Consider the following 23,272-nt stretch of genomic DNA (forward strand, 5'->3'; position numbering starts at 1 on the left):
TCCATATGAATTGTGAAAATTTTGTTATACTTCTGTGAAAAATGTCATTGGTAATTTGATAGGGATCACACTGAATCTGTAGATTGTGTTTGATAGTATAGTCATTTTCACAATATTGATTCTTCCTACCCAGGAATATGGAACATCTCTCCATCTGTTTATGTCATCTTTGATTTCTTTCATCAGTGTCTTTCTGTGTACTGTTCTTTTGTCTTCTTAGGTAAGTTTATTCCTAGATATTTAATTCTTTTTGTTGCCATGGTGAATGGTATTGATTCCTTAATTTCTCTTTTTGATTTTTCATTGTTAGTATATAGAAATACAAGTGATTTTTGTGTATTGATTTTATATCCTGCTACTTTGGTAAATTCATTGATTAGTTCTAATAATTTTCTGATAGTATCTTTAGAATTTTTTCTGTACAGTACCATGTCATCTGCAAACAGTGAGAGCTTTACTTCTTCTTTTCTGATATAGATTCCTTCTATTTCTTTTTCTTCTCTGATTCCTGTATCTAGGACTTCCAAAACTATGCTGAGCAGTAGTGGTGAAAGTGGACACCCTTGACTTGTTCCTGATCTTAGATGGAATGCTTTCAATTTTTCATCATTGAGAATAATGTTTGCTGTAAGCTTATCATATATGACCTTTACTATGTTGAAGTAGGTTCCTTCTATGTCTATTCTATGACGAGTTTTATAAGAAAAAATATTTGGTGCTGAATTTTGTCAAAGGCTTTTCTGCATCATTGAGATTACCAAATGATTTTTATCTTTCAATTTTTTAACATGGTGTACCACATTGATTGATTTGCGTATATTGAAGGATCCTTGCATCCCAAGAATAAACCCAACATGATCATGATGTATGAGCTTTTTAATGTGTTGAAAAGTTACGACCAACCTAGATAGTATATTCAAAAGCAGAGACATTACTTTGCTGACTAAGGTCCGTCTAGTCAAGGCTATGGTTTTCCCTGTGGTCATGTATGGATGTGAGAGTTGGACTGTGAAGAAGGCTGAGTGCTGAAGAATTGATGCTTTTGAACTGTGGTGTTGGAGAAGACTCTTGAGAGTCCCTTGGACTGCAAGGAGATCCAACTAGTTCCATTCTGAAGGAGATAAGCCCTGGGATTTCTTTAGAATAAATGATGCTAAAGCTGAAACTCCAGTACTTTGGCCACCTCATGTGAAGAGTTGACTCATTGGAAAAGACTCTGATGCTGGGAGGGATTGGGGGCAGGAGGAGAAGGGGATGACAGAGGATGAGATGGCTGGATGGCATCACTGACTCGATGGACATGAGTCTGAGTGAACTCCGGGAGTTGGTGATGGACAGGGAGGCCTGGCGTGCATGGGGTCGCAAAGAGTCGGACACGACTGAGCGACTGAACTGAACTGAACTGAACTGCACTGAATTCATTTGTTAAAATTCTGTTGAGGATTTTTGCATCTATGCTCATCAGTGATATTCTTCTGTGGTTTTCTTTTTTTGTGTTGTCTTTGCCTGGTTTTGGTATCAGGATAATGGAGCCCTCATAGAATGAGTTTGGAAGTGCTCCTTCCTTTGCAATTTTTTGAAAGAGTTTTAGAAGAATAATCATTAGCTCTTCTCTATATGTTTGAAAGAATTCTCCTGTGAAGCCATCTGGTCCTGAGCTTTTGTTAACTGGGAGATTTTTTTTTTTTTATCACAGCTTCAATTTATCTGCTTGTAATTGGGGTATCCATCATTTCTGTTTCTTCTTGGTTCAATCTACTTTTCTAAGAATCTGTCCGTTTCTTACAGGCTACCCATTTTATTGCCATATAGTTTTTCATAATAGTCTTTTATAATCCTTTGTATCTCTGCATTTTCTGTTGTAACCTCTTCTTTTTCATTTCTAAATTTGTTAATTTGATTCCTCTCTTTTTTTCTTGAAGAGTCTGCCTAATGGTTTGTCAATTCTGTTTATTTTTTCAAAGAACTAGATTTAAGTTTCATTAATCTTTACTATTATTTTGTTCATTCCCTTTTCATTAATTTCATCTCCAATTTTTATGATTTCTTTCCTTCTTCTAATTTTTTTTGTTCTTCTTTTTCCAGTTGTTTTAAGTGTAAAGTTAGGTTGTGTATTTGATATTTTTCTTGTTTCTTGAGGTAAAACTATATTTCCAAAAACTTCCCTCTTATATAACTGCTTTTGCTGCATCCCATAGGTTTTGAGTTGTCGTGTTTTTGTTGTCATTTGTTTCTAGAATTTTTTTGATTTCCCTTTTGATTTCTTCATTAACCTGTTAGTTATTTAGAAATGCATTGTTTAATTTCCTTGTGTTTGTGTTTTGTTTTTTTTTTTTCCCCCCCTTTTAATTGATATCTAGTCTCATTGCATTGTGGTCCAAAAAGATGCTTGATATAATTTCAATTTTCTTAAATGTACTGAGGTTTGATTTGTGACCCAAGATGTGGTTTATCCTGGAGAATGTTCCACGTGCACTTGAGAAGAAGGTGTATTCTTCTGCATTTGGATGGAATGTCCTGAAGATATCAATGAGGACATTGATATCTATCACATCTATTGTATCATTTAAGACTTGTGCTTCCTTATTAATTTTCTGTTTTAACAATCTGTCCATTGCTGTGGGTGTCATATTAAAGTCCCCTGGTATTATTGTGTCACTATCAATATCTCCTTTTATGTCTGTGTTTGTCTTATGTATTGAGGTGCTCCTATGTTGGATGCCTAGATATTTACAATTGTTATGTCTTCCTCTTGGATGGATCCATGGATCATTATGTAGTGTCCTTCCTTATCTCGCATAATCTTCTTTATTTTAAGGTCTATTTTGTCTGATATGAGGATTGCTACTCTAGCTTTCTCTTCCTTCCTTTTTGTGTGAAATATATATTTTCCATCCTCTAACTTTCAGTCTTTATGTGTCTTGAGGTCTGAAGTGGGTTTCTTGTAGACAGCATATTTATGGGTCTTGTTTTTGTATCCATTCAGCCAGTCTGTGTTTTTTTGGTTGGAGCATTTAATCCATTTATATTTAAAGCAATTATTGATATATATGTTCCTATTGCCATTTTCTTAATTGTTTGGGGTTTGATTTTGTAGACCTTTTTGTTCTCTTGTATTTCCTGACTATCTAAGCTTAACATCTGTTGTAAAGCTGCTTTGGTGGTACCGAATTCTCTTAACTTTTGCTTGTCTTTCTGATTTCTCCATCAATTCTGAATGAGATCCTTGCCAGGTAGAATAATTTTGGTTGTGGATTTTTCCCTTTCAGTAAAGGGAAAAATATTCTGCCATTCCCTTCTGTCTTGCAGAGTTTCTGCTAAAAGTTCAGCTGTCGAGTATATGGGGTTTCCCTTGTGTATTACTCATTCCTTCTCCCTTGCTGCTTTTAATAGTCTTTCTTTTCATTTAATCTTTGTTAGCTTGATTAGTATGTGTCTTGGCATGTTTCTTCTTGGGTTTATCCTGTATGAGACTCTTTTAGCCTCTAGGGCCTGAAGGACTATTTCCTTTTCAATTTTGAGGAAGTTTTCAACTATAATTTCTTCAAAAATTTTCTCATACCCTTTATTTTTATCTTCTTCTTCTGGGACCCCAATATGTTTGATATTTTTTCCCAGAAGTCTCTGAAACGATCCTCAGTTCTTTTCATTTTTTTTTACATTATTCTGCTCTTAAGAAGTTATTTCCACCATTTTATCTTCTAGCTCACTGATTCATTCTTCTGCTTCAGATATTCTGGTATTGATTCATTCTAGAGTATTTTTAATTTCAGTAATTGTGTTGTTTGTTTCTGTATGTTTATTCTTTGATTCTTCCAGGTCTTTGATAATTAATTCTTGCATTTTCTCCATTTGATCTTCAAAGTTTTTGGTCATCTTTACTATCAGCATTCTAAATTGTTTTTCACATAGTTTTCCTACCAGTTCATTTATTTTGGGGCTTCCCTTGTGTCTCAGCTGGTAAAGAATCCACCTGCTTGGCAGGAGACATAGGTTCATTCCCTGGGTTGGGAAAATCTCCTCTAGAAGGGAAAAGCTACCCACTCCAGTATTCTGGCCTGGAGAATCCCATGGACAGTATATTCCATGGGGTTGCAAAGAGTTGAACACGACTAAGTTAATTTCACTTCATTTATTTGGATTTCTATGCTTCTAGCTTGTTCCTTCATTTGTGAAGTATTTCTCTGCATTATTATTATTATTATTATTATTTTAATTTATAGTGTTTGAGGTCTCCTTTTTGCAGGTTTCAAGGCTGACTTCTTTCTTCCTTTTGGTTTCTGCCCTCCTAAGGTTTGAATAGTGGTTTGTGTAAGCTTTGTATAGGGTGAGAGTTGTGCTGAGTGTTTTGTTGTTTTGTTTTGTTTGATATCTTTCTCTGATGCGCAAGGCTGAGTGAGGTGGTAATTCTGTCTGTTGATGATTGGGTTTGTATTTTTGTTTTGTTTGTTGTTTGTATGAGGCTTCCTGCATAGTGTGCTACTGGTGGTTTGATCATGCTGGGTCTTGTATTCAAGTGGTTTCCTTTCTGGCAGTAATCACTATTTGATACTTCCTAGGGTTATTTCTCTGGTAGTCTAGAGTCTTGGAGTCAGTGCTCCCACTCCAAAGGCCCAGGGCTTGATCTCTGTTCAGGAAAAGATTCCAGAAGTGATTTGTTACAGCATTAAGTTAGATTAAAACAAATACCCAAAAAAGAGAAACCAAAGATGAACATCAAACAAATGGTAGTTACAAAATCAGGCAAATAAGAATTAAAATAATAGAATATACACAAATACATATACACCCATCAGCAAAATGAAAATAGTCCAACAAAAATAAAGTACAATAGATTGACCTGGCAAACAAAGGAAACCAAAGATTATATCTACCAGTTAAGAACAAAACTAACTAAACCACAAACTGGAAAACAAACCTAAAGCAAGGTATCATGTGAAGAATTAAGCAATGAATACAAAAGTAACAAATATGTTGAGAGGAAAGGAAAGAAAGAATAAATATGCAAAGTTAAATAAAAGTAGATCAAGATGATTTACATACATTAAAGATTAAATACTAGGGGGAAAGAACAGTAGGAAAAGCAAACAAAGAAATAAATGTAGAAAAATATAATAGTTTTACAAAATTAAAATTAAAAGAAAAGAAAAACTCCTCAAAACTGCAAAAAGGCTAACCTAGAGGTAGGGGCTATAGCAACAATAAAAAGTGTCACTAAAAACAAACAAACAAACAAACAAAAACCCTCAAAAGCTTAATTAGATTTTATAGCACCAATAAAATCTACATCTACAATGGGGGAAGGGGAAGAAAAAAGAAAAAGAAAAAATCCAAAGGAAACTACATAGCACATCAAGGTATAAGAATAACTATTTTTCTTGAGTCATTGCTGTCATGGTCCTTTCCTTGCTGGGAGTCACAGTCCACCTCACCTCCTTAGGATGCTCTCCAGCACTGTGCTGATCTCTGGACCTGCTGTTGGGGCAGCACAAATTCTCACCTGGTCCTACTCCTGTGTGTTCTTGTCTCCAAAGTCCAAGCTATCAGAACTAGTATGTTTTCTTTTTTGGGAGCTCTCAATGTCCTTTTATATATTCCATAGACACAGAATCTGCCTAGTTGATCATGTGGATTTACTCTGCAGCTTGTACAGTTGGTGGGAAGGTTTTGGATCTTCTTCCTTCGCTGCACTGTCCCTGGGTTTCATTTGTGGCTCTATTTCCACCTCCACATGTGGGTTGTCCACTGGGATTTGCTCCTGAGGCTGGCCTGTAGTGGTGGTACAGCTGCTTGCATTGCAGGGGTTCTGGCAGTACCAGGTACTCAGGGGAGCTGTCAGCTAGGGCAGCAGGAAATATAGTACTCTAGAAGGGTATGGCAACCAATGTTGGCCAATACACTCCAGTATTCTTGCCTGGAGAACGCCCCCTGACATAAAATTATGGCAGGCCACAGTCCAAAGGGTCATGAAGAGTTGGACACAACCAAAGTGATACCCCGTGTATAGACACAAGACTTTTTTTGCCTGTGGCAACTCTGCCCTAATAAGGGTTAGTGTGAAGGTGGTGCAGCTGCTTTGGTCGTGGGGACCCGGGCAATGCTAAGTGTGCAGAGACATGGACTGCCTCATCTGCACCAGTTATGGCCCTATTAGAGTCTTTTTTCCAAGCCTCTGGCAGCTGCAATCAGAACGCCTCTTTGACTAGACTTTCTCCTTAGCTCTGCAGATTCAGGCACTAAGAGGGCTCCCTTCTAAGGAGGTCATTCTCTGTTGTTTAGCACATCAGGCATATACAGAGGCCCCTGCTGGCTGGAGTCCTACTCTGTAGTTTGACCTGCCAGTCTTTCTATTGTTCACCTGTCAGTGCTGTCATGTGGGAAGAGAGAGGCTATGGTGATGGTCCCACCCTCTATGCACGAAGTATCACCTTCCTTCCATGGCTTTGTGGCTTTCCTCCACAGGCATTTCCCACCACAATCTCCTCCCTCACATCCTCTTGGTCCATGTCTCCACAGTCAACAGCAGCCCTTGCTCTGGGATTGCTTCACAATCCCTAAACTCCAGCTCCCATCAGCTGTGCCTTCTAGTTGTATGGCTGCAGCAAAGACTGTCTGATTCTCATTCCATTTAGGGTGCCACAGACCAGTTGTTTCACTCTCAGCCTTAAATGTTTCTCCTCTGATTCAGACAATTGCCCTGATGTGCAGATTGGACCCTGCTTCAGTTCCACCACCAGCCAAAGGCAGGTCCAGTCCTACCAACACTCCTGTTCCCCCCAACTAGTTCCTTCATCCTACTTAGTCTTGCATGGTTCTATATATTCTCTTCCACTGGTCAGGTACTTCTGTCCACTCTCAGCTGGTGTTCTGCATGCACCTCTCTGTCTGAAGGTGTATTCCTGATGTATCCATGGAGAGATGTACTCCACATCCACCTACTCCTCCACCATCTAATTCTCCTCTAGATATTTTAGATTACAATGGTTGAAAATTTTCCAAATATAAGGAATGAAATATGCATCCAAATTCAGGAAGCCTAAAACCCCCAAATATATTGTATGTAAAGAAATCTACAGAGATATATATTAAAATTAAGCTTTCAAGAAAAAGTCTGAGGGAGTTTATCACCATTCACTTCAGTTCAGTTGCTCAGTCGTATCTGACTCTTTGCAACCTCATGAATTGCAGCACGCCAGACCTCCCTGTCCATCACCAACTCCGGGAGTACAGTCAGATTCACGCCCATCAAGTCAGTGATGCCATCCAGCCATCTCATCCTCTGTTGTCCCCTTCTCCTCCTGCCCCCAATCCCTCACAGCATCAGAGTCTTTTCCAATGAGTCAACTCTTCACATGAGGTGGCCAAAGTATTGGAGTTTCAACTTTAGCATCAGTCCTTTCAATGAACACCCAGGACTCATCTTCTTTAGAATGGACTGGTTGGGCTTTCACCATTAGGCATCCCTTATAAGACATTCTAAAGGGAGTCTTCAAGTGGAAATGAAAAGATGCTAAATAACAACATGAAGGCATGTGAAAATGAAATCCCACTGCTGAAGATAAATATAATTTTTTTTCTGCAGTTGTAACAATATGTTTTAACTTCAATAGCATACAAAAACTTTACAGGTTATTTTCCCTGCCCATATCATATAGCATTGATGTCAGATTTTACTTTGGTTGTACTGTATGTCCATTGAAATATTCTTGGGGATTACAATTATTTTTACATTTTTTTATTTATATACTAGTATTAAAAGTGATTTTTGCAATACCATCATAATGTTGCAATATTGCTTTATGTGAACATGCTCTTGAGAGAATGATAAGTTCTGGGAGATCTGCTATACAGCAAAAAATATATGATTAACAATATCGTATACTTAAAAATTTGCTATGAATATAAGTCCTTCCTATGGTAAGCACTCTTGCCATAAAAAGAAACAAATCAATATGAAAAAACAAAATTGAAGGGGGCAGGAAAAAACTTTTGGAGGTGATAACGAGTTTATGGTATTAATTGTGATGATAGCTGTAGAGTGTTTACTTATCTCCATGTCCATCAAGTTGTCTAATTACATATCTACAGCTTTCATATGTCAATCATTCTTCACTAGAGGTTTAAAGAAACAACCTTTCTTTACTAAACACATTATATAAAATAGACAGTTCAGTTCAGTTCAGTCACTCATTCATGTCTGACTCTTTCCAACCCCATGATTGGCAGCTCACCAGGCCTCCCTGTCCATCACCAACTCCCAGAATTTACCCAAACTCCTGTCTATCGAGTTGGCGATGTCATCCAGCCATCTTATCCTCTGCTGTCCCCTTCTCCACCTGCCCCAATCCCGCCCATATCAGGGTCTTTTCCAATGAGTCAACTCTTCGCATGAGGAGGACAAAGTATTGGAGTTTCAGCTTCAGCATCAGTCCTCCCAAAGAATAGCCAGGACTGATCTCCTTTAGAATGGACTGGTTGGATCTTCTTGCAGTCCAGGTGACTTTCAAGAGTCTTCTCCAATACCACAGTTCAAAAGCATCGATTTTTCAGCGCTCAGCTTTCTTCACAGTCCAACTTTCATATCCATACATGACCACAGGCAAAACCATAGCCTTGACTAGACGGACCTTTGTTGGCAAAGTAATGTCTCTGTCTCTGCTTTTGAATATGCTACCCAGGTTGGTCATAACTTTCCTTCCAAGGAGTAAGCATCTTTTAATTTCATGGCTGCAATCACCCTCTGCAGTGATTTTGGAGCTGCACCCCCCTCCAAAAAAAAAAAAAAAAATCTGACACTATTTGCACTGTTTCTCCATCTATTTCCCATGAAGTGATGGGACCAGATGCCATGATCTTCGTTTTCTGAATGTTGACCTTTAAGCCAACTTTTTCACTCTCCTTCACTTTCATCAAGAGGCTTTTTATTTCCTCTTCACTTTCTGCCATAAGTGTGGTGTTATCTGCATATCTGAGGTTATTGATATTTCTCCCAGCAATCTTGACTCCAGCTTGTGCTTCTTCCAGCCCAGGCCACCTACAAAATGAGGTAAAGTATTTGATGAAAATATATGTGATAAAAATATATATATGGGCTATATACTATATAAATAGATAGATATGGACTTTGCCAGTGGTTCAGCAGTAAAGAATCTGTCTGCAATGCAGAAGACACAAAAGATACAGGTTCGATCCCAGGGTTGGAAAGATCCCCTGGAGGAAGGCAGAGCAACACACTCCAGTATTTTTGCCTGGGAAATCCCATGAACAGGGGAGCCTGGTAGGCTACACTCCATGGGTAACAAAGAATCAGATATGAGTTAGTGACTAAATAACAACAACAGTAAAATATTATAATATATATGAAAAGCAAAATGTATCCTGTATATATTTATTTTTTTTACAACTCTGTACAAAAAAAATACAAAATGGGCAAAATATTTGAATTGACTTCATCATGGAAAATATACACAGTCAATAAAATAAAAATGTGCTGAGTGTTGCTAGCATCATTAGGGAAATGCAAGCTAATCTCTATGAGGTACCATTTTTCTGAATGGCTAAAATGTGATTGACTGCAGCAAATACATTGAGCCTATAAAACACCAATGGTTTCAAGCATTGCTGAAGGAAGGATATATGACAAACTGGAAAATTCTATCAGATTCTTACAAAATCAAACATTTACCTATCATATGACCAAGAGTCTTTTTCATGGGGATTCACTGTTGACCATATATAGACTAGAAATTTTATATTTATAAGAACCTTAGATGGTAAGCAGTTCAAAAGCTCTTAACAGAAATTTTGATAGACCAATCATAGAATATTAATATTCAGCAATAAAATAAACCACTAAACTACTGATGCATGTAACAGGTTGGGTAAATCTCACAGTATAAAAAGAAAAAAATCAGATATAAAAACTACTTTCTGGATGTTTCTATTTATATGAAAATCTGAAAGAATGAAAGGCAATGTCTCTGGTTAAAACAAAACAAAAAACACAGAAGTAACTTCTTTTATGTAGAATCAGCCTGGGAAAATTTATGGTATGGGCATATGTAAAAACTCTGTATAAAAAAAGTAGATTAGTTACCTAACATTATGTATGTTTAAGATTCACACTTTGTTATTTAAAGTACCTTCTTTTCCAATGAGTTAACTATTCTCATGAGGTGCCCAAAGTACTGAAGTTTCAGCTTTAGCATCATTCATTCCAAAGAACACCCATGACTGATCTTCTTTAGAATGGACTGGTTGAATTTCCTTGCAGTTCAAGGGACTCTGAAGAGTCTTCTCCAATACCACAGTTCAAAAGCATCAATTCTTTGATGCTCAGCTTTCTTCACAGTCCAACTCTCACATCCATACATGACCACTGGAAAAACCATGGCTTTAACTAGACGGACCTTTGTTGGCAAAGTAATGTCTCTGCTTTTGAATATGCTATCTAGGTTGGTCATAACTTTCCTCCCAAGGAGTAAGCGTCTTTTAATTTCACGGCTGCAATCACCATCCGCAGTGATTTTGGAGGGATTGGGGACAGGAGGCGAAGGGGACGACAGAGGATGAGATGGCTGGATGGCATCACTGACTCGATGGACGTGAGTTTGCGTAAATTCCAGGAGTTGGTGATGGACAGGGAGGCCTGGTGTGCTGCAATTAATGGGGTTGCTAAGAGTTGGACAAGACTGACCGACTGAACTGAACTGAACTAAAATTACCTTCTGTAACTCTTAGCTTTGAGTTAATGAGAAATATCGGAGAAGGCAATGGCACCCCATTCCAGTACCCTTGCCTGGAAAATCCCATGGACGGTGGGGCCTGGTAGGCTGCAGTCCATGGGGTCACGAAGAATGAGAAAAAATTTAAGAGCAAAGGGCTCCTGGTTTCTTGTTGTTAGAGAAGGAAGTTATAAATATATAATAGGGAAAGTCTAAAAGATATTGTGTACTTTTGGATTGAAAATGGAGGTATCATTAAGAAGTGAGCCTGTGTGTATGTGTGAGGGAGAGAGAGAGAGGCCACACTCAAGTTTGTCTAGAAGTAGTGTCATGCGAGTAACAATGAGTGGACCCGGAATTCATAATTCAGTTTCTAAGTAACATCCTCTATTGAAAGAATTAAAAGTCGTTGGAGGAAATACTGATTCCAGCGTTGAGTCAGAAAACATAGCAAATGAGCCTGAAAAATCATGCTATGCCAGAAAGCAAGACAGTTCTCAAATAATAATGTAACACGGCCATAAAACAGGAGCTAGTCTGCAGTGGTTCTGAGTTGCCATTTCTGGAAGAACTTGAACATTGAACATCAATAGTTATTTATTATCCCTGGATAAAGTAAGTACCCATGAGATTACTATATGCATGATTAAAGGAATAAATAAATGGGAGAAAGAATGTTCTTTCTTGTTGTACAATGGTAAATAATAAACATAGAAGTTAATTTTAAAGGAGTTATAAAAACATCAATACATGGTATAAAATTAAAATGAGAAAAAAGATGCTCAAAGTAACTTCCCCCCAAATATTTATTAATTAAATAGGGGTAAATGTAATAGTGCATTAGAAACTAGTAGGTACAAACTTTAAAACATATTGAAAAGTACCACTGAAATAAAATACTATTTAATGCATGTTGATATGAGACACTGAGAAAGACACTACTTTTATGAAACTCCTAGCAAATATACACAATATTAAATCTAATTAAGATGAAACAAATTAAGAGGTAGTCTACAAAGTAACTGGCCTATACTAAAAAAAAATAAATAAATAAATACAAGTTTAGGAAATTAAGCAGAACAGACACTTAAATAGAAAAAGTGATTCAGGATTCAATTTATAATTACAAGGAGAAAATTATCATAAAATGCATTGTGGAGATGCTTGATTACATTTGGGTATAGGCTGAATTTAATTATAGTTTTGTTTCAATATTGTTTTCAGCTTTTGATAATTGCTCAGCAGATATTTAAGAGAATGCCCTTATTCTTAAGAAAGACACACAGAGTATATAGGATTAATGGCATACACAGTGTGTTTAACTTATCCTCAAATGGTTTATTTAGAATGATATGCATGAATATGTAATCAAAAAGAAGAACACATAAGCAATATACAAAACTGGTTAAAGAGTACATAAGAATTCCCTGTAACCCTTTGTGAAATTTTCTGTAAATTTGAAATTAGATCAAATTGAAAATGTCAAAATGTAAGTAAGGAAAAGTTAGAGACAAAATTTATGAGAGAGACAGGATGATAACAGAAACATACAAGTAGTTTCAAGGTCATGGGATACCTAATTTTTAAATATGAGAGTTCACATGTGCTCATTTTACTATATTTCATAACTTTCATATGGATATTACATTTTTTAATGTATCACACTACATATTGCACACTGAAAAAATAGTGAGAAAATAATCGGATGAAACATTCACTAGACCCAGAATTTGAAGCTTCTTTTTAATGAATTTTATTTTATTGTTTACCACAGAAAAGAGCCACAGTACCATAGTTGTTTAAAATATACATAGAACAGAAATAATTTTGAATTACAGATTATGCAGGAGAGTCACATTTATGCCCAGATGTGTGATATTCTGATACATGAAAACATGACTTCTCAACACCACAGATATAAAGTTTATTTTATGGGATAGCCATGAGTTTTTCAATGACATGGTTTTACATATCCAAAGGTATAATATTTTTGTATTGCATTTTGTTTCTGGTTGCCACAGATTTGTTTTAATCAAGTACAAATCATTCGTATTTGTTTTGTTATTCATAGTTCATTACCGTTCAGCTTCACTGAGCAGCTTATAACAACAGTGAAAGAAGCAAGGAGACTTTTACTCCATGATTCATCTTAATACATCCATGATTCATCTTAATAAATAATTTGATGTTATTGAAGATACCAGAGCACTCCCAAATTGTTTTGAACTGGAAGCCAAATCTGGAATTAATCTACTGATATCAGAATATGAAACTGATTTTTTTTTTTAATTTTGTGAGGATCTATTTTCCACATCTGTTCCACTGGGGAAAAGGTTTGAAGCTATCACTGCCTGACACAACTTCATCGGTATAGGAGCCTACCTTTATTGAGGCTTATTAAGTGGTATTAATCTTCCAAAGTATTTTGTGATAGGATAAATAGTAAATTTCTATCAGAATCTTGACTTTGTTGACTGATGCAATCTAAACAAAATAAGCAACTTTCCTTCCTTGCTGCTGAAGAGATCTTTAGGACACAAGAAATGCAATATATATGCTGATGGTTAGATATTTTGTAACAATTTTATTAAATTGTGGTGAATAATTGCCTTAAAACTAATTTAATTTTGGTAAAGAATAAAAATACATTTCCGTTAAGATGCTTAATTCTTTTTAAATAGAGAGTTTTTCTGAAGGGGGCGATAAAGAAGAAATCAGACCTTTCAAATTATGTTTATGAATAATGTGCACAAAGAGCTTAAGGCCACTATTTCATTTTTTTCCATTCTGCATCCTTTCACTATCAGGTTATTGCACCTGAATTAACACACGTTATCACTTGGAGCCCTGTATAACTAAAAAACAAATTGTAAACTTACTGTTAGCAATCAGTGCCAATTTTCATAAAATCAATCCTAAGCAAAATAACATAACAATAAATGAAAGTAAAATGCATAAGTCACTTCTGTTATGTCTGAACCTTTACAACCCTGTGAATCACAGCCTGCTAGGCTCCTTTGCCCATGGGATTCTCCTGGCAAAAATACTGGAGTGGGTTGCCACACCCTCCTCCAGGGTAATCTTCCCCACACAGGGATAGAACATGCTGTTCTTATGTCTCCTGCATTGGCAGGCAAACTCTTTACCACTAGCTCCATAGCTCATTTGGTAAAGAATCCACCTGCAATGCAGGGGAGCCCAGTTCCATTCCTGGGTTGGGAAGATCCACTGGAGAAGGGATACGGTACCCACTCCAGTACTCGGGCTTCCCTTGTCTCTGCTGCTAAAGAATCCACCAGCAAGTGCGGGAGACCTGGGTTGGAAAGATTCCCTGGAGAAGGGAAAGGCTACCCACTCCAGTATTCCGGCCTAGTGAAACCCATGGACTATATAGCCTATAGGGTCGCAAAGAGTTGGACACGACTGAGCGAGTTTCACATCACTTCACTTCCACGTGAAAAGCCCATGAAAGTGAAATGTATGGTATCAGAAATTTGCTTCAAATGTTCCATAAAACATTACACTGCTAAAATGTAAGTAGTTATTTTAAATAATATCTACAGATAATCCTTTCAAATCACCTTGCACTTTCTTATAAAGTTTTATCTTTATACAGAATAATACATTTAATTTAAATTATCAAGGCAAGATTTTTCATTATTTTAACTTTCTCCTATGGGCTCTTTGCTTTTTTTCTCCATTATCACAAAGTATGAACCATGGTAAGACACAATAGAGAAACACTAGAACACTTTTTACTTTCCATTTAAGAAAAATTCACTATTTAATTTTTATTTTAAAATAAGATTTATTTTTAGCATTAAAAGTAGTATCAATAGTCTTAGTAATATCTTTTCTTCATAATCATTTCAATAATGACTGAAAAATTGTGTCCTATTTAAAAATCATCATTTCCTTTTTAATGTCACTATAAGTAAGAATCACATTGTTCTCTAAGAACATGCATCTCAACTGACAGTTAATATAGTGAAATGTAATCAGATCTTTGGTCCTACTCAAAGAACCAAGATTTGTTCTGAGATTGCAATTAGAGTCCAACAGTTACATGTTGTTTATTAGTTATTCATCATCAGAATTCTCCCTTCTTTCCTCCTGCCCCCCTTCTCCCTCTCTCTCTTTCTCCCATATGTCCCTTCTTTCCTTCCTTCCTTCTTTCTTTTCCCCTTTTGTATGCATGTGATGCCCAATATATATGTAGAATTTGCTATAAGTGCTGTTCAAACTGATCTTAATCATATAAATAAGTAATTAAAATATTCAATTAAGTATAATGCCAAGATTAGGGAAAAAATTGGTCAGAACTTTATTTTCAACTGACCGTGGAATTATTTTTAGGAATTATTCTTAGAATAAAGTCTTTATTCTTCACAAAATTTTATCTTATAGAAAGGCATGATATCATTGTATTAACATTAAAGAATGAGAAAAAGATGAATAAGAAACACTAGGTTTTGGGTAAATACATTATGATACATTTACCTGTATATGTTACTAAAATAAAGACTAATACATGGTTATGGAGAAGGCAATGGCACCCCACTCCAGTACTCTTGCCTGGAAAATCCCATGGATGGAGGAGCCTGGTAGGCTGACGTCCATGGGGTCGCTAAGAGTCGGACACGACTGGGCGACTTCACTTTCATGCATTGGAAAAGGAAATGGCAACCCATTCCAGTGTTCTTGCCTGGAGAATCCCAGGGACAGGGGAGCCTGGTGGGCTGCCGTCTCTGGGGTCACACAGAGTCGGACACGACTGAAGTGACTTAGCAGCAGCAGCAGCATGGAAGAAATGCTTACATTTATTGGTAAGTGTAAATTAAAAATAAAGAAAAAATAAGTCCAGATGTGTGTTGTGATTGCATGTGTGTACACGTGTGTGTATTCAACTGAATTTCTTCACTGATATGTTAAACATATTTCATTTGAATGTATTATAGTATATCACGATGTGAGAGTTGAACTATAATGAAGGTTGAGCACTGAAGCATTGATGCTTTTGAACTGTGGTATTAGAGAAGACTCTTGAGAGTTCTTTGGACTGCAAGGAGATCCAACCCATCATTTCTAAAGGAAAACAACCCTGAATATTCATTGGAAAGACTGATGCTGTAGCTTAAATTTCAATACTTCAGCCACCTCATGTGAAGATTTGACTCACTGTAAAGACTGTGATGCTGGGAAAGACTGAGGGCAAGAGGAGAAGGGGACCACAGAGGATGAGATGATTGGATGGTATCACTAACTCAATGGACATTGGTTTGAGCAAGCTTTGGGAGATGGTGAAGGACAGGGAATCTTGGAGGGCTATAGCGGGTCCAAACAGTCAGACTGAGTGATCAAACAGCAACAATAGTGTACTGTATAAAAGTTAGCTTTAAAGGTTAAATTCCAATTGCATAAGCTTCCATCAATGTGAGTAACAAAAGTCCAGAATTTTCCCAGTGGCCTTTTCTCTCACTAAACTTTGTAAGTGGACCTGAAAAGCCAGGGAAGGTTTTTCTGTTACCACAGATACTTTTTTTTTTTTTTTTTTATAACATGTTGGACTATATTCAATTGATTTAATTATTTTTTTTTTATTTTTTATTTTTTTAATTTTAAAATCTTTAATTCTTACATGTGTTCCCAAACATGAACCCCCCTCCCACCGCCCTCCCCATAACATCTCTGTGGGTCATCCCCATGCACCAGCCCCAAGCATGCTGTATCCTGCGTCAGACATAGACTGGCGATTCAATTCTTACATGATAGTATACATGATAGAATGCCATTCTCCCAAATCATCCCACCCTCTCCCTCTCCCTCTGAGTCCAAAAGTCCTAGTAGTGCATACTCCATGTTCACTGTTCTCACTGTCTTTGTTAATGCTTGTTCTGACAACAAGTTGCCATCTTTAGATAAATCAATCACTGTTTTTTATCACCACACTCTTTACTAACAGTGTGTTACAATTTATTTGTAAATACTTGAAAGTAACTACTCTTATCTTTCTTTATATGTTATTTCCAACACATGTTCTCATATTTTGGCTCCTAGTATAAAATACAGTTTATTCTAGAATATAGCTTTACATATCTTGGGTTATGAGACATTAATAGATGTATAATAAACATTGTAAATAAAACACCACTAGAAAATTTTAGTTGAAATAAAAAATATTAAATAGAAAATAATATAGTACATCAAAGTAAACAAGAATGGGATAATTTTGTGCAGGTTTTGTATGTTAAACTGGATTTGTTCTTTCTCCAAAGTGGTTCTATGTCTTATGTAAATCATGAAGCAATATTACTGCTAATAACAGTAGTAGTAATTTATAGTTAAAGATCATATATTAATGTTTATTGTAATCATGACAAATCTATGATTACACAGATCTTAAGTCTTTATTAAGCCAATATGCCCTCTGAGAAAATAAACTAAGGTATTTAAGTAACTTGTCCCAGGTCACAGTTGTAGTTAGTGACAGATCAGGGACTCAAATCTATCCCAAACACAACAGTGCTCCTAGGTGCTACCAGCAGCCTCATTGCCCAGAACTCCACGTGACAGCAGAAGATTCTGACAAGTGTCAGCAACAGAAAACTACTGTGCCCTGAGTACCTGGAAGGCTGTGGCCTCTGCCCTAAGTCAGCCTCACTTAGTCTCATTTCTGATCTATACAAGTTAATTCCACAAATATACATGGATAAGGAATTGATTGCCTACTAAAATCTGTGACTTATCAACAGTGTCTCTAAGTTATGGAATTTCCTTTCTTATTTTTAAGTTTTCCTAAGTTTTAACTTTCCTAAAATAATATATGTAAATAAATACAAGATAAATGAAGAAATAATAGTATTTATAGATTTGGTGTTTTTTTTTTTTTTTTCCTAGTCAGAATGTGACAGTAACATTTTGAAAACTGGAATTGTTATTTATTTAATGGTAGCAAGAGGCTGAGACCTGCAAACATAGTAGCAATCATTTTGTTAGGTAGAGATTCCTTCCAGCCATACTAGATCAGTTTCCATTAGGTTATAAAGAAGTCCTTACTTGAAGTGGTGCCATGTAACTTTCAGATGTAGACAGATTTCACAATGATGCTGATTGAAATCAGAAGATCAGACTGCTTTGTCTGTTCGAGTCATTGTCATGTCAGAAACAGTATATCAGTGCAGTGACTCCAATAATAATGAATGACAAAACCTCCTACTTAGATTGTGACATGAAAAATATATATTGAGTAGTTAGTAACTTGAGATGCATTTATTAGGACCTCCCTTGTGTTAGGTACTATTTTAAGAGCAGAAAAGTTTTGCTTAGTTGTCTAGTTTAAATGATCTGTAGGCAAGTTTATTGTTGTTTAGTATTAAAACATAATTTAAAAATTACCCAGGTCATTGCTTAGCTGTTTCCTTTGGCCTGAGAAAAAGGTGCTTTAAATAAATTGTGGTCATCCCATTGTCCATTAGTGGCTGAAGTTTAAGTATTTGAGGAAGGGTGTTTCTTCTTCACTGCCCCCCACCAAAAAAAAAAAAAAAAAAAAATCCTCAGAAGGAAAATCTGATCTGGAAGGATTTTCACTTTCACTCTGATTTTCTTTGGAAATAACTGGTTCCTTAATGACTCTGTTCTACTGTAAAAGCAACTTCATATTGAAGTACAATTGTGACTGTTAGAATAAATGAAAGCTGAAGAAATATTCTTTCTCCTTTCCTACCCCCATGCCCAGTTTTAAATGTATTAAACTTTCCACAGTTCTGTCGGCTTTTTTTTTTTTTTTTTAATTAGTATTAGTTTAGTTTCAGGTGTTCACCTTCTATAATATGAGCTCTTTCAACGTGTTAATTCAATTATTTAGTTTTTTGTTCTCTGAAAATAATTTTCAATCAAGAATTTCAAATAAAAATGAAATATCTGCATAAGATGACTAAGATTTTGCAAATAAATTTAATACTAAAATATTTAAATTACTTTATAAATAACAAGATAAAAGAAAGAAAATTGATACACAAACAATGTAGGAATAACTAATAAAATTGGGTAAATATCAAAGGCATCAGTGACTGTAAAATGAAAAAAATGAATAAAGTACTGAAAGTAGGGACAGTAGAAAAGCATATAATTTGCATCCTATTCCTGCCTGCTCATTCACTATTCCTCAGTCAACATAAATGAGTGATAATTACTAATACTTCTTTGGGGCATATGCCATTAATTCACAATCATATTTTTAAATATATGTGCATAAACACTTCTGCTATTAATAAAAATAGCATGCATTTACCTCATGCTTATTAGTCCTTGTTATAGCCTCTTCACAAGCATTAGTATTTTTCTACTTAATAATAGTCCTGAAATTATTCTTTTGTTTAGCATAAATGTGAGTACGTATGTGTATGTGTTACAAATGGATTTATATTCAAAGCTAAAAATATTCTCATATATACTCAATAAATTATATAACATGTAGAATTTGTTATGTATATATCCTATGTGAAATATATATTAAATATGTTAAAATTTAAAATATATTAAAATTGTTTTTAAATATAAAAACAATTTTGTAAAATAGAGGCAGCATCAGAAAGGTTTGTTTTGAACTTACAAATTTTGAAATATTAGATAATTAGCAAAGATGTTAAACTTTGATTTAAATTATGCTTTTATTTAAAATACAATTTAAAAACAATACTAGACAAGCCAGGGTTACAAATAATTGTTTTAAGCAAGATATACAGTTGTGTAATCTTATAATCTTTATATGTTAATTATCGGTGGTGAAATAGCTTAAATTAAATCAAATATCAGATAAGCAAATCTTAAAGGATGTTTTTGTAAACATATAAGACTTTATCATGCTGGTGAAATAAAGAGTTTTCTACCATTTTCTCACCAAAGAACACCAATCTTGATAATCACCATGGATGGAAGAAGACTTTGCAGAATTCAGGAAGCCAGTGGAGAAATTGCAGTGGAATTCCAGGAGGCCAGTAGAGCAAGAAGTCTGAGATTGGGTACATTTGAGAGGGTAAGAGAAACAGTTAACTTTAACCAAGTCTCCCCTACCCTAAGGGAGCACAGCTCAGTACTAAGCAAGACCTTCTTGGCTATGATTTCTTTAGTAGGTGAGAGTGAACCCAGCCTCCCCAGTTGCACAGGATGCTGTCAAAGAGATCCATTACTTTCTCACCCCATTAAAAATATGAAGTGTGTAGCACAGCTAGGATTGGAAAATCTGGGAGAAACACAGATACTGGAGATCCCACAGATCATGCTAAACATTTTGCAGACTCCATCAGCAAGTATGCTCAAGAACTGATGGGGAGGCCTCACCTTGAATCCCACCAACAGGCCTACAGGTAACCCCAATGCTCCTTTCAACTCACACTCCTTCCCCCTCAACTCCATGGCTGGCTTCTTGTGTACACTCTCCAGTGGCAGCAAGAACCAGCCTTCGCAGACAGCTACTGAGCACATGCAGAAAGCAGCCCCAACTCTGAAACAGGGTGAAACCACATACACTTGAGTATCGCTCACCTCCTGAGGGAAAGCAAGAGAAAGCTGTCAGCATTCCGTCTCCTTTTGCAGGAAGATGAAGGCATAAAATCTAAAGGATATCCTCATAAGCAGGAACAAGAAGTGCAGAGAATTGTATCTTAGAGAAGATCTGAGAAAGCATGAGAATCTCTAACAGGACTGACAAAAAGATTTTCCTCCCTGTGTCTAGTCAGTAAAGACTGGAAGAGTAACTGCTTCTTCAAATATGATGTGGCTGTAACAACAAAAACACCAACAACAAAATGGAAAATAAATAAGTGGGTCAATATCAAACTAAAAACTTCAGTAAAATAAACAAAAGAAAAAATCAACAGAGTGAAAAAGCAACCTAAAAAATACTAGAAAATATTTTCAAACTATAAACAAGAGTTAGTATACATAATATATAAGAAATGAATGCAACTAAATAATTTTTAAAAATGCACAAATACTACAACTGTAACTTGGGCAGAGAACGTGAACGAAAAAGATATACAAATGGCCAACAGGTGTATGAAAAGATGTTTGACATCATTCAACATCAGGGAAATGAAAAAAAAAGTGCAATGAAATATCATCTTACACATGTCAGAATGGTTATCATCAAAAAAGCAAGAGATAATAAGTTCTGGCAAGGATGTGGAGAAAAGGGAATCCTTGTATACTGTTGGTGGGGATGTACATTGGGACAGCCACTGAAGAAAATAACATGGAGTTTCCTCAAATAATTAAAGACAGAACTACCATATGAATACAAGATTACACAGCAGAACTGTACAAAAAAATCTTCATGACCCAGATACCTATGATAGTGTGATCACTCATCTAGAGCCAGATATCCTGGAATACAAAGTCAAGTGGGCCTTGGGAAGCATCACTAAGAACAATGCTAGTGGAGATGATGGAATTCTAGTTAAGCTATATCAAATGCTAAAAGATGATGCTGTGAAAGTGCTGTACTCAATATGCCAGGAAATTTGGAAAACTCAACAGTGGCCACAGTACTGGAAAAGGTCAGTTTTCATTCAATCCCAAAGAAGGGCAATGCCAAAGAATGTTCAAACTACTGCACAATTGCATTCATCATCTAACACACTAGCAAAGTAATGCTCAAAATTCTCCAAGACAGGCTTCAACGGTACATGAACCAAGAACTTCCAGATGTTCAAGCTGGATTTAGAAAAGGCAGAGGAACTGGAGATCAAATTGCCAACATCCGCTCAATCATCGAAAAGCAAGATAATTCCAGAAAAACATATACTTTTTCTTTATTGATTACACCAAAGCCTTTGACTGTGTAGATCTGAAAAAACTGTGGAAAACTCTTCAAGATATGGGAATGCCAGACCACCTTACTTGCCTCATGATAAACCTGTATGAAGGTCAAGAAGAAACAGTCAGAACCAGACTTGGAACAGACTGGTTCCAGATTGTGAAAGGAGTACATCAAGGATATATATTGTCACCCTGTTTATTTAACCTATATGCAGAGTATATCATGAGAAATGCTGGGTTGGATGAAGCACAGCTGGAATCAACATTGCTGGGAGAAGTATCAATAACCTCACACATGCAGATGACACCACCCTTATGGCAGAAACTGAAGAGGAACTGAAGAGATTCTTGATGAGCGTGAAAAAGCTGGCTTACAACTCAGCATTCAAAACATAGGATCATGGCATCCAGTCCCATCACTTCTTGGCAAATAGATGGGGAAACAATGGAAACAATGACAGACTTTATTTTCTGGGGCTCCAAAATCACTGCAGATGGTGAAATCTGCAGCCATGAAATCAAAAGACACTTGCTCTTTGGAAGAAAATCTCTGGCCAACCTCAACAGCATATTAAGAAACAGTGATATTGCTTTGCCAGCAAAGATCCTTCTTGTCAAAGGTATTTTTTTTTTCAGTAGTCATGTATGGATATGAGAGTTGGATTACAAGGAAACCTGAGCAAGAAAGAATTGATGCTTTTGAGCTGTGGTGTTGGAGAAAACTCTTGAGAGTCCCTTGGATTGCAAGGAGATCCAACCAGTCCATCCTAAAGGAAATCAGTCCTGAATATTTATTGGAAAGACTCATACTGAAGATTAAACTCCAATACTTTGGCCTCCTGATCTGAAGAACTGACTTATTAGCAAAGACCCTGATGCTGGGAAAGATTGAAGGCAGGAGGAGAAGGGGACAGCAGAGGATGAGATGGTTGGATAATATCACCAACTTGATGGACATGAATTTGAGCAAGCTTCGGGAGTTGGTGATGGACTGGGAATCTGGCATGCTGCAGTCCATGGGGTCACAAAGAGTCGGACACGACTAAGCGGCTGAACTGAACTGAGCTGAACTGTATGATCCAGTCATTCCCCTTCTGGGCATATATCAAGTGAAACAAAGTGATTATCTTGAAGTGATAGCCATACTCCCAACTCCTATAAATATACTGAAACAGATTCAGCAAGGAATAGAAAATCTGAATGGAACTCTAATGAGCAAAGAGATTGAATTAGCAATTTTTAAAGTTTCTACAAAACAAACAAACAAACAAACAAACACCTAAGACCTGATAGTGATGATGGCTTCAACTGTTAAGTCTACTAGGGATTTAAGAAAGAATTAAGATCATGCTGTCTTTGGCAGCACATATACTAAAACTGGAATAATACAAAGAAGATTATCATGCTCCCTGCAATAGGATGGCATGCCTATTTGTTAAGTGTTCTATAGTTGATTCATTTTGATGTATGGAAGAAAGTAACAAAGTATTTTAAAGCAATTATGCTCCAGTTAAAATTTTTAAAAAGAATTAAGGCCAATTATTTCAAATTCTTAAGAAGAAAATAATTGTAGAAAGAGGAGAAAACATTTTTGACTCCACCTATGAGGCCAACATTACTTTGATACCAAAATCAGACAAAGATATCACAAGATCTTTAAATTATAGAACACACATTTTCATGAAAAAGTACAGAAAATTCTCAACAAAATAGTAACAAGTCAAATCCCA

The 23,272-nt window shown here is 36.1% G+C and overlaps 1 non-coding gene across 1 annotated transcript; it reads left to right on the plus strand.

Annotated features, from left to right (window-relative positions):
* Window positions 1-22,889: 22,889 nt before the first annotated feature.
* On the plus strand, window positions 22,890-22,996 carry LOC128057905 (U6 spliceosomal RNA). Its single transcript, XR_008200361.1, has one exon. It is a non-coding gene; the product is annotated as a U6 spliceosomal RNA (small nuclear RNA).
* Window positions 22,997-23,272: the final 276 nt, after the last annotated feature.

Source organism: Budorcas taxicolor, chromosome 12, assembly GCF_023091745.1.
Source record: "Budorcas taxicolor isolate Tak-1 chromosome 12, Takin1.1, whole genome shotgun sequence".
Classification (NCBI taxonomy): domain Eukaryota; kingdom Metazoa; phylum Chordata; class Mammalia; order Artiodactyla; family Bovidae; genus Budorcas; species Budorcas taxicolor.